Source organism: Salvelinus namaycush, chromosome 34 (genome assembly GCF_016432855.1).
Source record: "Salvelinus namaycush isolate Seneca chromosome 34, SaNama_1.0, whole genome shotgun sequence".
Classification (NCBI taxonomy): Eukaryota; Metazoa; Chordata; class Actinopteri; order Salmoniformes; family Salmonidae; genus Salvelinus; species Salvelinus namaycush.
The window spans coordinates 17,214,646-17,230,104 of record NC_052340.1 but is presented as its reverse complement, the minus strand read 5'-3'; the positions used below and the strand labels follow the sequence as shown (position 1 = coordinate 17,230,104).

Sequence of the window (15,459 nt, the reverse complement as noted above, 5' to 3'; positions counted from 1 at the left end):
ATATTCCTGGGGGAATGTCTTCTACATCCTGAAATATATTCCTGGGGGAATGTCTTCTTCATCCTGAAATATATCCCTGGGGGAATGTCTTCTACATCCTGAAATATATTCCTGGGGGAATGTCTTCTACATCCTGAAATATATTCCTGGGGGAATGTCTTCTTCATCCTGAAATATATTCCTGGGGGAATGTCTTCTACATCCTGAAATATATTCCTGGGGGAATGTCTTCTACATTCTGAAATATATTCCTGGGGGAATGTCTTCTTCATCCTGAAATATATTCCTGGGGGAATGTCTTCTACATCCTGAAATATATTCCTGGGGGAATGTCTTCTACATCCTGAAATATATTCCTGGGGGAATGTCTTCTTCATCCTGAAATATATTCCTGGGGGGATGTCTTCTTCATCCTGAAATATATTCCTGGGGGAATGTCTTCTACATCCTGAAATATATTCCTGGGGGGGATGTCTTCTACATCCTGAAATATATTCCTGGGGGATGTCTTTGTAACGCCTGTCGTCGGAAGGGGTGGACCAAAGTGCAGCGTGAAAAGTGTTCATGATTTCTTTTATTATCAAAAAACACTCGAACAAAGTAACAAAACGAAAAGCGAACAGTTCTGTCAGGTAACAGAGACTAAACAGAAAATAACTACCCACAAAACACAGGTGGGAAAAAGGCTGCCTAAGTATGATTCCCAATCAGAGACAACGATAGACAGCTGCCTCTGATTGGGAACCACACTCAGCCAAAAACAAAGAAATAGAAAACATAGAAATAAAGAAACTAGAATGCCCACCCTAGTCACACCCTGGCCTAACCAAAATAGAGAATAAAAACCTCTATGGCCAGGGTGTGACAGTCTTCTACATCCTGAAATATATTCCTGGGGGGAATGTCTTCTACATCCTGAAATATATTCCTGGGGGAATGTCTTCTACATTCTGAAATATATTCCTGGGGGGAATGTCTTCTACATCCTGAAATATATTCCTGGGGGGGATGTCTTCTTCATCCTGAAATATATTCCTGGGGGAATGTCTTCTACATCCTGAAATATATTCCTGGGGGAATGTCTTCTTCATCCTGAAATATATTCCTGGGGGAATGTCTTCTTCATCCTGAAATATATTCCTGGGGGAATGTCTTCTTCATCCTGAAATATATTCCTGGGGGGGATGTCTTCTTCATCCTGAAATATATTCCTGGGGGAATGTCTTCTACATCCTGAAATATATTCCTGGGGGGATGTCTTCTTCATCCTGAAATATATTCCTGGGGGAATGTCTTCTACATCCTGAAATATATTCCTGGGGGAATGTCTTCTTCATCCTGAAATATATTCCTGGGGGAATGTCTTCTTCATCCTGAAATATATTCCTGGGGGAATGTCTTCTTCATCCTGAAATATATTCCTGGGGGAATGTCTTCTTCATCCTGAAATATATTCCTGGGGGAATGTCTTCTACATCCTGAAATATATTCCTGGGGGAATGTCTTCTTCATCCTGAAATATATTCCTGGGGGAATGTCTTCTTTATCCTGAAATATATTCCTGGGGGAATGTCTTCTTCATCCTGAAATATATTCCTGGGGGAATGTCTTCTTCATCCTGAAATATATTCCTGGGGGGGTATTATTATTATTATTTACTATTATCATTATTGTTGTTGTTATCATAACAATCAAACTTTAACAACCTACTCTTTCTTAACTTACATTGCAATGGAAGCACAGTGTGATTTTACTGAAGTATGTATAAATTATGAAATTCTTATTGCTAGTGGATAAACAGTAAGTTTTTTTGGGATACCCATCCGATTGTGTGATTTTCTTTTTCAAAGGAAAACATGCAGCAAATTAGGCGATGGTGGTGCCTAGTTCTCCTGCAGGACTTTCCCATGCCGTACGTCTTGAACATTATAAAAACTTTTCATTTGCATCCTTTAAATCACTTGTTTCACTGTAGCCAGACTGACCTGAATATATTTCGTATGTATGTATGTATGTATGTATGTATGTATGTATGTATGTATGTATGTATGTATGTATGTATGTATGTATGTATGTATGTATGTATGTATGTCATTCACTCACTAAGGTCTGAAGTTTAGAGGTTGAAAGATCGAAAAAGACGGCGAAAACAAAACACACTACAGGTAGATGATGTCATATGATGAGTGGTATAGTCTTAAACCAATATTTAAAGACTTTAACCCCCCCCCCCCCCCCCCCACCTCCAATATATTTCAGAATGATGTAAAAGACTTCCCCCCATGAAGTCACAGCATGTCACATCAGCATCCAGCTCTGCATGATCAGGTACTGTATAGGCTATTAGCTAAAGTAAGGTGCATTCCTGTACACACATCCCTAGAGGTTCCCTTACATTACTTAATGACCACAATCTGTTTTCTTTCTAGACGATACTGAAAACAAAATGCACGGCGAACTGGGAGCTGTGAACTGGGTATGTAGTCTACTGTGTGTAATGCTGAAGGCTTGATGCATGGCAAGATATAATAGTTGGGATGACTTGTTCAGTAGTTATAGATATCACTGAAAACCCCTTTAGTAATAGGGGCTTTTGTTTGCATGGTGGTATTGTGAAAGTAGGGTGTAATTTGTCTTGATCACCCAATGAGGCACTACTCTTAATATTTATTCTTCCTTTTTCTTCAAGGAAGCAGATGTTCTTCTCAGGGACAGCCTAGAGGCAGCAAGGGGATGTGAACTCCAAACATTTAAAGGCACTGTTTCCCTCCCTAGTGTAATTGGGATGGACGGGGAAGACTGCATTACAACCCTTAAAGAACTAGGTTGTATGATGGCCTGGATGAAGATGAAAATGTTCTCCTCAAGGAACCATTCATGTTACAGAGATGTTCTATTTGGAGGCAGTTGACAACAAGAAAATTACTGTCTTTGCCTCTTTTGAGGAGCAGGAGTTAAGTGGTCAAATCTTGTTTTGTCTGCTGTGTTAATTGTTTCAATTGTTAATTGTGTTATGTTGTTTAGTAAAGTTGACGTAGAAGTCACCCGAGTCTCTGATCTCTTTACTGGAGCTGGTCTAACTTAATGTACAAAGCACATTCAGCTTGTCAGTATGTCTATATGGTATAGTCTGTCTCCATTCTCATGAGGAAAGTAAATAGCATTATAAATCAGGATGGGTAGTAACTGTGTATATACGCTCAATGAAATAATGTAATTACAAAGTTATAACATTTATCAACACAATTTGAACAGTACATGACATACATAACAAGTCTGTTGTTCACTGCAACAATATCAGTAGCTTGTCTCAAATATAGCATGAAGTAAAAAAGTGTTACAACACATGTGCTGGTACCACTTTATATAATATTTCTTACGATCTTCAAAAATGAAATACGTTTGTATTCAACGTGTGCCTTGCACAAACTTGTGTGTTTGTATTCAGTGTGTGACTGCAGTAGCAGAGAGAACAGTCTATAACTAGGTTGGGTGGAGTCTTTGATAATTTTTAGGGTCTTCCTCTGACACCGCCTTGTATAGAGGTCCTGGATGGCAGGAAACTTGGCCCTAGTGATGTACTGGGTCGTTCGCACTACCCTCTGTAGTGGCTTGCGGTTGGAGGCCAAACAGTTGCCATACCAGGCAGTGATGCAACCGGTCAGGATGCTCTCGATGGTGCAGCTGTAGAACCTTTTGACGATCTGAGGACCAGTGTGCCAATTCCTTGGCCATTTCTCTCTCTCTCAGGGAAAAATGTGTAGCTTATGATTTTATGTTTTGGTAAGAACACAATGTAGGGCTACTTACCCTTTAATGGTGATGGTTGTGTATCTGACATCCAATTGGGCTAGAGCACACTAGTCCTAAATCAGATAGGGACTGATTGGTGATTACTGAAAACATGATGAATTGATGGGGATATTGTTTTCATCAAGGATCTGTCTGTACTTTGCGCCGTTCATCTTTCCCTCGATCCTGACTAGTCTCCCAGCCCCTGCCGCTGAAAAACATCCCCACAGCATGATGCTGCCACCACCATGCTTCACTGTAGGGATGGTGCCAAGCTTCCTCCAGACATGACGCTTGGCATTCAGGCCAAGGTGTTCAATCTTGGTTTCATCAGACCAGAAAATCTTGTTTCTCATGGTCTGAGAGTCCTTTAGGTGCCTTTTGGCAAAAAGTGACCATCGGGTTCTTGGTCATCTCCTTGACCGAGGCTCTTCTCCCCCGATTGCTCAGTTTGGCCGGGCGGCCAACTCTATGAAGAGTCTTGGTGGCTCCAAACTTCTTCCATTTAAGAATGATGGCCACTGTGTTCTTGGGGACCTTCAATGCTGCAGACATTTTTTGGTACCCTTCCCCAGATCTGTGCCTCGACGCAATCCTGTATACGGACAATCCCTTTGACCTCGTGGCTTGGTTCTTGCTTGACAGGTGTGTGCCTTTCCAAATCATGTCCAATCAATTGATTTTACCACAGGTGGACTCCAATCAAGTTGTAGAAACATCTCAAGGGTGATCAATGGAAACAGGATGTACCTCATAGCAATGGGTCTGAATGCTTGTGTAAATAAGGTATTTCTGTTTTTTTATTTTTAATACATTTGCAAAAATGTCTAAAAACCTGTTTTCGCTTTATTTAATCAATTTTAGAATAACGCTGTAACGTAACAAGATGTGGAAAAAGTCAAGGGGTCTGAATACTTTCTGAAGGTACTGTACAATTAGAATGATCCTTTGGTACCAGCTGATAGATCTTGGAGGCTGGAGGCCTGTTACTGTGCTGCTGGTGCCCTGTACCATAGTGTGACTTTGACTGTAGTTTTCCCAGGAGGAAAAACTTTCACAGCCAATTAGTCTCAATGATTACTGTTGAAATGGTAAGAGAACTCATAACAATGGTTGCAGATAGAAGGTAACACTGTTTCCATGATCATGAGCCTTTCCACTGGCCACACACTGGTTGAATCAACATTGTTCAAAGAAATTACGTTAAACCAAGGTGGAATCAACGTTGAATTGACGTCTGTGCCCAGTGGGTTGTGACCCTACTTACAATTACAACTGTGCAACATAATTAATGGAAGACTTCAATAGCACGGAAGAAAATGCAGGAGTTGACACCATTGTCTTAAACATTTTCTTTCAAGAAAGGTAGCTTGCTATAGGCCTATTTTACATATTGTAAGAAGGAAATAAGCAGCAGGGAACATCCGAAATGTTGTTGCTAAATAAGGAAGTGTCATTTTCGCTGCTGCTATCTCAATTATTGTAGGCATGACATTTTGTGAGTCATTTCTGTCCCTTCCTTGTCTCATTCATAGCCAGATTATCACTGAACATCAATGGCACAGAAAGGAGGTGAAAATTACTGGGATCTATTCATACAGATGTAGGATCTTAATTTGATCACCTTTTTGTTGCTATTTAACTAGACAAGTCAGTTAAGAACAAATTCTTATTTACAATGACAGCCTATCCCGGCCAACGCAGGTCCAATTGTGCACCACCCGATTGGACTCCCAATCACAGCCAGATGTGATGCAGTCTGGATTTGAACCAGGGACTGTAGTGATGCCTCTTGCACTGAGATGCAGTGCCTTAGACCGCTGCGCCACTCAGGAGCGAACTTCTAGTGTGTTTTAGTTTTAAATGAGCGTCTGAAGTTTGAAATTTCAGTATTGATTTGTTGGAACGACAAATGAATAAATCCATACACAAATGTCCATTAATTATAATCCACATAATAATTCACATTTCCTGTTGCTGCAAGATTATTTTTCTCCTGCAGTACACTGGCTCAAATTAAGATCATACATCTGTAACTTGTGATGGGGCAAGAGAAGAGAACAGTAGGCCTACAAAGTTTGATTTGATAATGTTACTAAAAATGAAGCTTACTGTTAATGAAATAAAAAACATATCTTTTCTATTACATTCTGAACAAATGCGACATTTTCTATGATTTCGTGTCAATAGAAATTCAGATCCACAGACAGCGACACGCAGCTCGATTATCGCACATCGATTGTTCCGCCTGCAACGATGGCTTCTGCATTAGATTACTGCTGCCTTTCTGGCTCCCACATGCACCGAAAATATGGCGGCGCCCACGGTCGAAACGCAAGTCGTACCAGCTAAAAAACCAACCGGTAAATATGAGTCTCTGTTATATTAATGCTATCACACGACAAATAACCAAGAACGTGGTGTATGGGACATGCTTGAAAAAAAAGTGTAATAAATTGCCACCATGAATAAAGAATTATGACGCAGATAAAGCTAGCGACCAGCTAATGCTAATAACAAGGACAACTGACTCAAATGGTTTGAAAGAGTGATTAGCTAGCTAACTTACTTGATACTTATCTACACGAACGAAATATATGAAAATTATAGAACACGTTTTTAAATATCTTTAAGGTCCTGGGTCTAACTTTCGTCATCTGCTCAGAAAACATGGGAGACCAGTCGAGGAACGCTGCTTCGAAATAGGTTGCTCCTAGTTATGCTGTAATAAACTACAACAGCATTGTATTAACGTTTTGTTATGACTGGATTATAATTGTATATGGAGTTGTGGTTTTTATAATTAGGCCTATACAAGAGGAATAGGGACTGTGGAATTTCAAAGCACTTACCAAAACAATATGTAACAACTCAGAAGAGTAACTTAATGTAAAGTATTACCAATAATCATATGAGACTATGCCCCTACACCGTATTTGATCTGAAGCTTCTTGTCTTGTCTGTATTTGTCAACTATCTCCTACAGTAAAATTATTTGATTCTTCCCCTAGTACGAGGACCACGGCGGGTGGCCAATCAAATTCCTGATGAAATCCTGCAAGACCCAGAGTTACAGGAGGCTATCCGCGCTTTGCCTTCAAATTACAACTTTGAGATCCACAAGACAGTCTGGCGGGTGAGACAGGCCACGTCTAAGAGAGGTAAGCTCAGAATAGGCCTATTCATTACATTTCTAGTATCTATAAGGCTTGGATAAAGTATTTACCACAGGTGGACTCCTTACTGGAAAAGACTAATAAGGTGTGTCTATCAGTTCCTGGCTAAGAAAAACCTTAAACCTGGAGAACCTCAGAATAGGTAGTGTTGCTATATAGAACGTTAACTTGCTATCTGAATACTCAAATATGCTTTATCATGCAGTTTTAATGTCTATCTATGATCAGACACCATTAGTAAATGAGAGATCCAATAAAAAAAAAAGGGGGAATGGTATGTTTCTTGAAGGTTATTGTTCTGGTCATTTTTGTTGTTGTGGTATTTACCAGGAAGGCCTAGCTCTTACTATAGAACATAGGAGTACCATGTTCAGATACTGCCTGTCAACGTTATTGTCAGCAAGAGGACGTCAAACTAAACTATGAACCTCAGGACATTCACAAGTTGATGGAGTCTGCTAGAGCAGCGTTTCCCAAACTCGGTTCTGAGGCCCCCCCGGGGTTCACTTTTAGGTTTTTGCCGTAGCACTACACAGCTGATTCAAATAACAAACTCATCATCAAGCTTTGATTATTTGAATCAGCTGTGTAGTGATCAGGCAAAAACTTTAAAGTGCACCCAGGGGGGGCCCCAGGACCGTCCCCTGTGAAGTGTTATTGGGTTGTGATGGTATTGAGAGGGTGAGGTGTTATTGGGTTGTGATGGTGATGAGAGGGTGAGGTGTTATTGGGTTGTGATGGTGATGAGAGGGTGAGGTGTTATTGGGTTGTGATGGCGATGAGAGGGTGAGGTGTTATTGTGTTGTGATGGTGATGAGAGGGTGAGGTGTTATTGGGTTGTGATGGTGATGAGAGGGTGAGGTGTTATTGGGTTGTGATGGTGATGAGGGTGAGGTGTTATTGGGTTGTGATGGTGATGAGCGGGTGAGGTGTTATTGGGTTGTGATGGTGATGAGAGGGTGAGGTGTTATTGGGTTGTGATGGTGATGAGAGGGTGAGGTGTTATTGGGTTGTGATGGTGATGAGAGGGTGATTTGTTATTAGGTTGTGATGGTGATGAGAGGGGTTATTAGGTTGTGATGGTGATGAGAGGGGTTATTAGGTTGTGATGGTGATGAGAGGGGTTATTAGGTTGTGATGGTGATGAGAGGGGTTATTAGGTTGTGATGGTGATGAGAGGGGTTATTAGGTTGTGATGGTGATGAGAGGGGTTATTAGGTTGTGATGGTGACGAGAGGGGTTATTAGGTTGTGATGGTGACGAGAGGGGTTATTAGGTTGTGATGGTGACGAGAGGGGTTATTAGGTTGTGATGGTGATGAGAGGGGTTATTAGGTTGTGATGGTGATGAGAGGGGTTATTAGGTTGTGATGGTGACGAGAGGGTTATTAGGTTGTGATGGTGATGAGAGGGGTTATTAGGTTGTGGTGGTGATGAGAGGGGTTATTGGGTTGTGATGGTGATGAGAGGGGTTATTAGGTTGTGATGGTGATGAGAGGGGTTATTAGGTTGTGATGGTGACGAGAGGGGTTATTAGGTTGTGATGGTGACGAGAGGGTTATTAGGTTGTGATGGTGACGAGAGGGTTATTAGGTTGTGATGGTGATGAGAGGGGTTATTAGGTTGTGGTGGTGATGAGAGGGGTTATTGGGTTGTGATGGTGATGAGAGGGGTTATTAGGTTGTGATGGTGACGAGAGGGTTATTAGGTTGTGATGGTGATGAGAGGGGTTATTGGGTTGTGGTGGTGATGAGAGGGGTTATTGGGTTGTGGTGGTGATGAGAGGGGTTATTGGGTTGTGATGGTGATGTGAGGTGTTATTAGGTTGCGATGGTGATATGAGGTGTTATTAGGTTGCGATGGTGATGAGAGAGTTGAGGTGTTTTTGGTTGTGATGGTGATGTGAGAGTTGAGGTGTTTTTGGTTGTGATGGTGATGTGAGAGTTGAGGTGTTTTTGGTTGTGATGGTGATGAGAGGGTTATTAGGTTGTGATGGTGATGAGAGGGGTTATTAGGTTGTGATGTGACGAGAGGGGTTATTAGGTTGTGATGGTGACGAGAGGGGTTATTAGGTTGTGATGGTGACGAGAGGGTTATTAGGTTGTGATGGTGATGAGAGGGGTTATTAGGTTGTGGTGGTGATTAGTGGGGTTATTGGGTTGCGATGGTGATGAGAGGTGTTATTAGGTTGCGATGGTGATGAGAGGTGTTATTACGTTGTGATGGTGATGTGAGGTGTTATTAGGTTGTGATGGTGATGAGAGGTGTTATTAGGTTGCGATGGTGATGAGAGGTGTTATTAGGTTGCGATGGTGATGAGAGGTGTTATTAGGTTGTGATGGTGATGTGAGAGTTGAGGTGTTTTTGGTTGTGATGGTGATGTGAGAGTTGAGGTGTTTTTGGTTGTGATGGTGATGTGAGAGTTGAGGTGTTTTTGGTTGTGATGGTGATGTGAGGGTTGAGGTGTAATTGGGTTGTGATGGTGATAAGAGGGTTTATTAGGTTGTGATGGTGATGAGGGGTTATTAGGTTGTGATGGTGATGAGGGGTTATTAGGTTGTGATGGTGATGAGGGGTTATTAGGTTGTGATGGTGATGAGGGGTTATTAGGTTGTGATGGTGATGAGGGGTTATTAGGTTGTGATGGTGATGAGGGGTTATTAGGTTGTGATGGTGATGAGGGGTTATTAGGTTGTAATGGTGATGAGAGGGGTTATTAGATTGTGATGGTGATGGGAGGGGTTATTAGGTTGCGATGGTGATGAGAGGGTTATTAGGTTGCGATGGTGATGAGAGGGTTATTAGGTTGCGATGGTGATGAGAGGTGTTATTAGGTTGTGATGGTGATGAGAGGGTTTTTAGGTTGTGATGGTGTGGGAGAGTTGAGGTGTTTTTGATGGTGATGTGAGGGTTGAGGTGTAATTGGGTTGTGATGGTGATGGGGGCTAAGGGGTTATTAGGTTGTGATGGTGATGAGAGGGGTTATTAGGTTGTGATGGTGATGAGAGGGGTTATTAGGTTGTGATGGTGATGAGGGGTTATTAGGTTGTGATGGTGATGAGGGCTGAGAGGTTATTAGGTTGTGATGAGGGGTGAGGTGTTATTGGGTTGTGAGGGTGATGAGGGCTTAGGGGTTATTTGAATGTGATGGTGATGAGAGGGTGAGGTGTTATTGCCTGTGATGGTGATGAGAGGGTGAGGTGTTATTGGTTGTGATGGTGATGAGAGGGTGAGGTGTTATTGCCTGTGATGGTGATGAGAGGGTGAGGTGTTATTGGTTGTGATGGTGAGGAGAGGGGTGAGGTGTTATTGGTTGTGATGGTGAGGAGAGGGGTGAGGTGTTATTGGTTGTGATGGTGATGAGAGGGGTGAGGTGTTATTGGTTGTGATGGTGATGAGAGGGGTATGGTGTTATTGGTTGTGATGGTGATGAGAGGGGTGAGGTGTTATTGGTTGTGATGGTGATGAGAGGGGTGAGGTGTTATTGGTTGTGATGGTGATGAGAGGGGTTATTGGGTTGTGATGGTGATGAGGGGTGAGGGACCCCACTTTCACCACTGTGGCTTGTGAGTCATTCTCTGTCACTCTTTGACACACTTTCAACAGCCCCAAGTACCTGCATTCCTACTGCACAGTGCACTCACCCATACAGGTGACATTGATGGCACTGATACTCTCATCTAACAATCACAGCTAGAGAGCTAGAATGGAGGGGGCAAGAGGGAATGGTGAAGAAAATAGCCGCATTCAATATCAGTATGGTGTGAAACATGCTAACTTAATTAAAGACATGTGGGAGTAATCCACCCAGCGCTGCCTGAAATCTAAAGTCCCGTATCCACCCGGGTGTGGATGGCAAAACGCTCATCTCCTGTTGATGGAAATGATAGCCAACAACAAGCGTTTCATACTGTTAGCTAAGTAGCAGGTAGTGGTGTGCAGGGAGAATGGGGTGGTCTTTGACTGGTCCCCATAGTTGGGGTGAGATGAGCTTTGCTATGACTCAGTCTGCCTGTCTCTCCGAATACTTCCCAAATGGCACCCTATTCCCTATACAGTGTACTACTTTTGACCAGAGCCCTTTAGGTACTATTTGGGATAGGGTGGCTTTAAGGATACCGCTCATGTCTCTGTTCTGTGTTGGTTTCATTAGAGAGCTTCCCTTCTCTCTGGGCTCGCAAAACCAAAGATCACCTTATCGACTCTGTTGCACTCTACCCCTCTCTCTCTCCCTCCATCTGTTTCTGTCTGGGCTTTGAACTCCTTCCACTCAGCCTTTCTCACTCATTCTCAGTTGAATTGGCGTCTTTGTTTTGGTCATTTCACTTCCTGTTGGAATGGAATGAAATGAAGCAAGCAAACACCATTGTTTTTACTGCTCATGTTACGGCCGTCGAAAGAAGTGGACCAAAGTGCAGCGTGGTGAGTGTACATTTCCTTTTATTTTAGAATGTCGCCAACAAAAGAAGAAACAAAATAAACGACCGTGAAGCTTACGAGGGCTAAGTGCCACTAACAAAAGTCAACTACCCACAATCACAGGTGGGAAAAAGGGCTGCCTAAGTATGATTCCCAATCAGAGACAACGATAGACAGCTGTCCCTGATTGAGAACCATACCTGGCCAAAACATAGAAACACAAATCATAGAAATAAAGGACATAGAATGCCCACCCAAATCACACCCTGACCAAACCAAAAAGAGACATAAAAAAGGCTCTCTAAGGTCAGGGCGTGACAGCCCAGCCTCAATTGTTGAGTGTAAACAGAAGCAACAGCTAAGTGAGCATACATTTGGTTCTGGAGAGTTACCATAGCTCCTTAGAAATGTCAGAATTTCAGATTTGACTGTGTCGTAGCGTTTGCTGTCATTAAATGTGAAGACTGTATATTATCAAATCAATTCTCTATGTGTAATTATTCCGTGATTAGTTTAATCACGTAATAGTAATTAACTAGGAAGTCAGGGCACCATGGGAAAATTTTGTTTATAGAGTTTAATTTTCCCGAATATAACTCTTCAGATATTTTATTATCTTATCGATTACCGTCTTCTATTAATGTTTTGTTATATCATCAGTCTCATTCCTGAATGTCGCAAACCCTTGGAGATCTGCACGAACCCTAACATAAATCATGAATCAGCGATATACAAATTGGCTTAATTATTTATTTACTAACTAACTAATCAATCACAGAATTACATAAACACACAACAATTAGTTATACATTGGGTACTAACATGACACAAGGAAAAGTCCCTAGTGGACGAAACCGATATGACGGCTTGGTAGACAAAGGAAAGGGGTGGGAACGGCTCAAGAGCAGGAATGTCTGCTGGATAATAGTTCATCAGAGAGAGTAGTTGCGTTCCTCAGAAATCCCAAGGTTTTTCGTGGTTGTAGGTTGTTATAATGGATACGTCAGAGTACCATTTGGAAACTAAAGTATTTAAACAGCCGCAGCCTGAATAATTGGTCTTTAGTTTGTAGATTTCTTCACCATTTCAGCGTGTTGATGATCTCCACATGCTCTGGTCTTGTCCTTTTGTATAGTTGTAGTTTAAACCACTTCACACACCAGCATCACCTGGCATGTTTTGGTCTAATGTAAATTTTGTCGGAATTGGGTTTTATACTTTTAATAGAAAAGGGGGCGTTCCATTACGCCAGTGTAAATGTATGTGCTCACGGGGGGGGGGTCACTGACTAGTTAAAACTTTATATGAAAAACCATCCTCTCATTTAGAAGGCTAACATCACATTTCATCTTTTCAAAAGTAGTCTTATACTTAATCATTAATTGTATACAACATTCAGGTGCAAACCCCATAATTGAGAAGTGTATACAAACAAAGAAACAGTAGTGTGTCTTTCTGCTTGGAATACAGAAATACTGTTCAATTATTCAATCTTTTGACGTTACCATACTGCAAAGTCTTTCTCTGTGGTAACAAAAGGATTCTCAACCTTTTTGGCCGAGTGGGGTAAAGAGTTTTAGGTATTTATGACCGTCATAAACCTTTGGTGGGAGAGAGAGAGGGCTATGATCCTCACCCAAAAAGGGCACGTCGTAACAATTGTGACAATTTCAGACTTTTCATGGTAAAAAGTAATGGCGCCGACAGAGATAGTCGCCTCGCTTCACGTTCTTAGGAAACTATGCAGTATTTAGTTTTTTTATGTATTATTTCTTACATTGCTACCCCAGGAAATCTTAATTGTTATTACATACAGCTGGGAAGAACTATTGGATATAAGAGCAACGTCAACTTACCAACTTTACGACCAGGAATACGACTTTCCCGAAGCGGATCCTGTGTTTGGACCACCACCGAGGAAAATGGATCGGAGCCCAGTAGGCGACCCAAAACAACGATGCCGCAGAAGTGGAGGACGGAGCGGTCTTCTGGTCAGGCTCCGTAGACGGGCTCATCACTCACTGCTCCCGAGTATACTACTTGCCAATGTCCAGTCTCTTGACAACAAGGTAGACGAAATTCGAGCAAGGGTTGCCTTCCAGAGAGACATCAGAGATTGTAACATTCTCTGTTTCACGGAAACATGGCTCACTCAGGATACGTTATCAGAGTCGGTACAGCCACCCGGTTTATTCACGCATCGCGCCAACAGAAACAAACATCTCTCTGGTAAGAAGAAGGGCGGGGGTGTATGCCTTATGATTAACGAGACGTGGTGTGATCATAACAACATACAGGAACGCAAGTCCTTTTGTTCACCTGACCTAGAATTCCTTACAATCAAATGCCGACCGCGTTATCTACCAAGAAAATTCTCTTCGATTATAATCACAGCCGTGTATATCCCCCCCAAGCAGACACCACGACCGCCCTGAAAGAACCTCATTGGACTCTATGTAAACTGGAAACCATATATCCTGAGGCTGCATTTATTGTAGCTGGGGATTTTAACAAAGCTAATCTGAAAACAAGGCTCCCTAAATTTTATCAGCATATCGAATGTGCGACACGGGCTGGCAACATTCTGGATCATTGCTACTCTAACTTCCGCAACGCATACAAAGCCCTCCCCCGCCCTCCTTTCGGCAGATCTGACCACGACTCCATTTTGTTGCTCCCAGCCTATAGACAGAAACTTAAACAGGAAACGCCCGTGCTCAGGTCTGTTCATCGCTGGTCTGACCAATTGGATTCCACGCTTCAAGATTGCTTCGATCGCGTAGACTGGGATATGTTCCAGATAGCCTCAGACAATGACATTGATGTATACGCTGATTCGGTGAGCTAGTTTATTAGCAAGTGCATCGGTGATGTTGTACCCACGGTGTCTATTAAAACCTTTCCCAACCAGAAACCGTGGATTGATGGCAGCATTCGTGCAAAACTGAAAGCGCGAACCACTGCTTTTAATCATGGCAAGGCGACTGGAAACATGAATACAAACAGTGTAGCTATTCCCTTCGCGAGGCAAACAAGCTAAGCGTCAGTATAGAGACAAAGTAGAGTGGCAATTCAACTGCTCAGACACGAGACGTATGTGGCAGGGTCTACAGTCAATCACGGATTACAAAAAGAAACCAGCACCGTCGCGGACACTGACGTCTTGCTCCCAGACAAATTAAACAACTTCTTTGCTCGACAATACAGTGCCACTGACACGGCCTGCTACCAAAACCTGCGGGCTCTCCTTCACCGCGGCCAACGTGAGTAAAACATTTAAACGTGTTAACCCTCGCAAGGCTGCCGGCCCAGATGGCATCCCTTGCCGCGTCCCCAGAGCATGCGCAGACCAGCTGGCTGATGTGTTTACGGACATATTCAATCAATCCCTATCCCAGTCTGCTGTTCCTACATGCTTCAAGAGGGCCACCATTGTTCTTGTTCCCAAAAAAGCTAAGGCAACTGAGCTAAACGACTATTGCCCCGTAGCACTCATTTCCGTCATCATGAAGTGCTTTGAGAGACTAGTCAAGGATCAGATCACCTCCACCCTACCTGACACCCTAGACCCACTCCAATTTGCTTACCTCCCCAATAGGTCCACAGACAACGCAACCCACTGCCCTAACCTCCCTGTGCAACTGGGTCCTGGACTTTCTGATGGGCCGCCCCCAGGTGGTGAAGGTAGGAAACAACATCTCCACCCCGCTGATCCTCAACACTGGGGCACCTCAAGGGTGCGTTCTCAGCCCTCTCCTATACTCCCTGTTCACCCATGACTGCATGGCCATGCACGCCTCCAATTCAATCATCAAGTTTGCAGACGAGTGGTAGGCTTGATTACCAACGACGACGAGACAGCCTACAGGGAGGAGGTGAGGGCCCTCGGAGTGCCGTGTCAGGAAAATAACCTCACACTCGACGTCAACAAAACAAAGGAGATGATCGTGGACTTCAGGAAACAGCAGAGGGAGCACCCCCCTATCCACATTGACGGGACAGTAGTGGAGAAGGTGGAAAGTTTTAAGTTCCTCGGCGTACACATCACTGACAAACTGACATGGTCCACCCAC

At 42.9% G+C, this 15,459-nt stretch overlaps 1 long non-coding RNA gene and 1 pseudogene across 1 annotated transcript; both read left to right on the top strand.

Annotated features, from left to right (window-relative positions):
- Positions 1 to 2,256: 2,256 nt before the first annotated feature.
- On the top strand, positions 2,257 to 2,805 carry LOC120028621. The gene is made up of 3 exons (XR_005473486.1): positions 2,257 to 2,328; positions 2,430 to 2,476; positions 2,690 to 2,805. It is a non-coding gene; the product is annotated as an uncharacterized LOC120028621 (long non-coding RNA).
- A 3,282-nt stretch (positions 2,806 to 6,087) lies between these two features.
- The window catches only part of LOC120029238, a 61,405-nt pseudogene continuing 52,033 nt past the window's right edge, over positions 6,088 to 15,459 (top strand).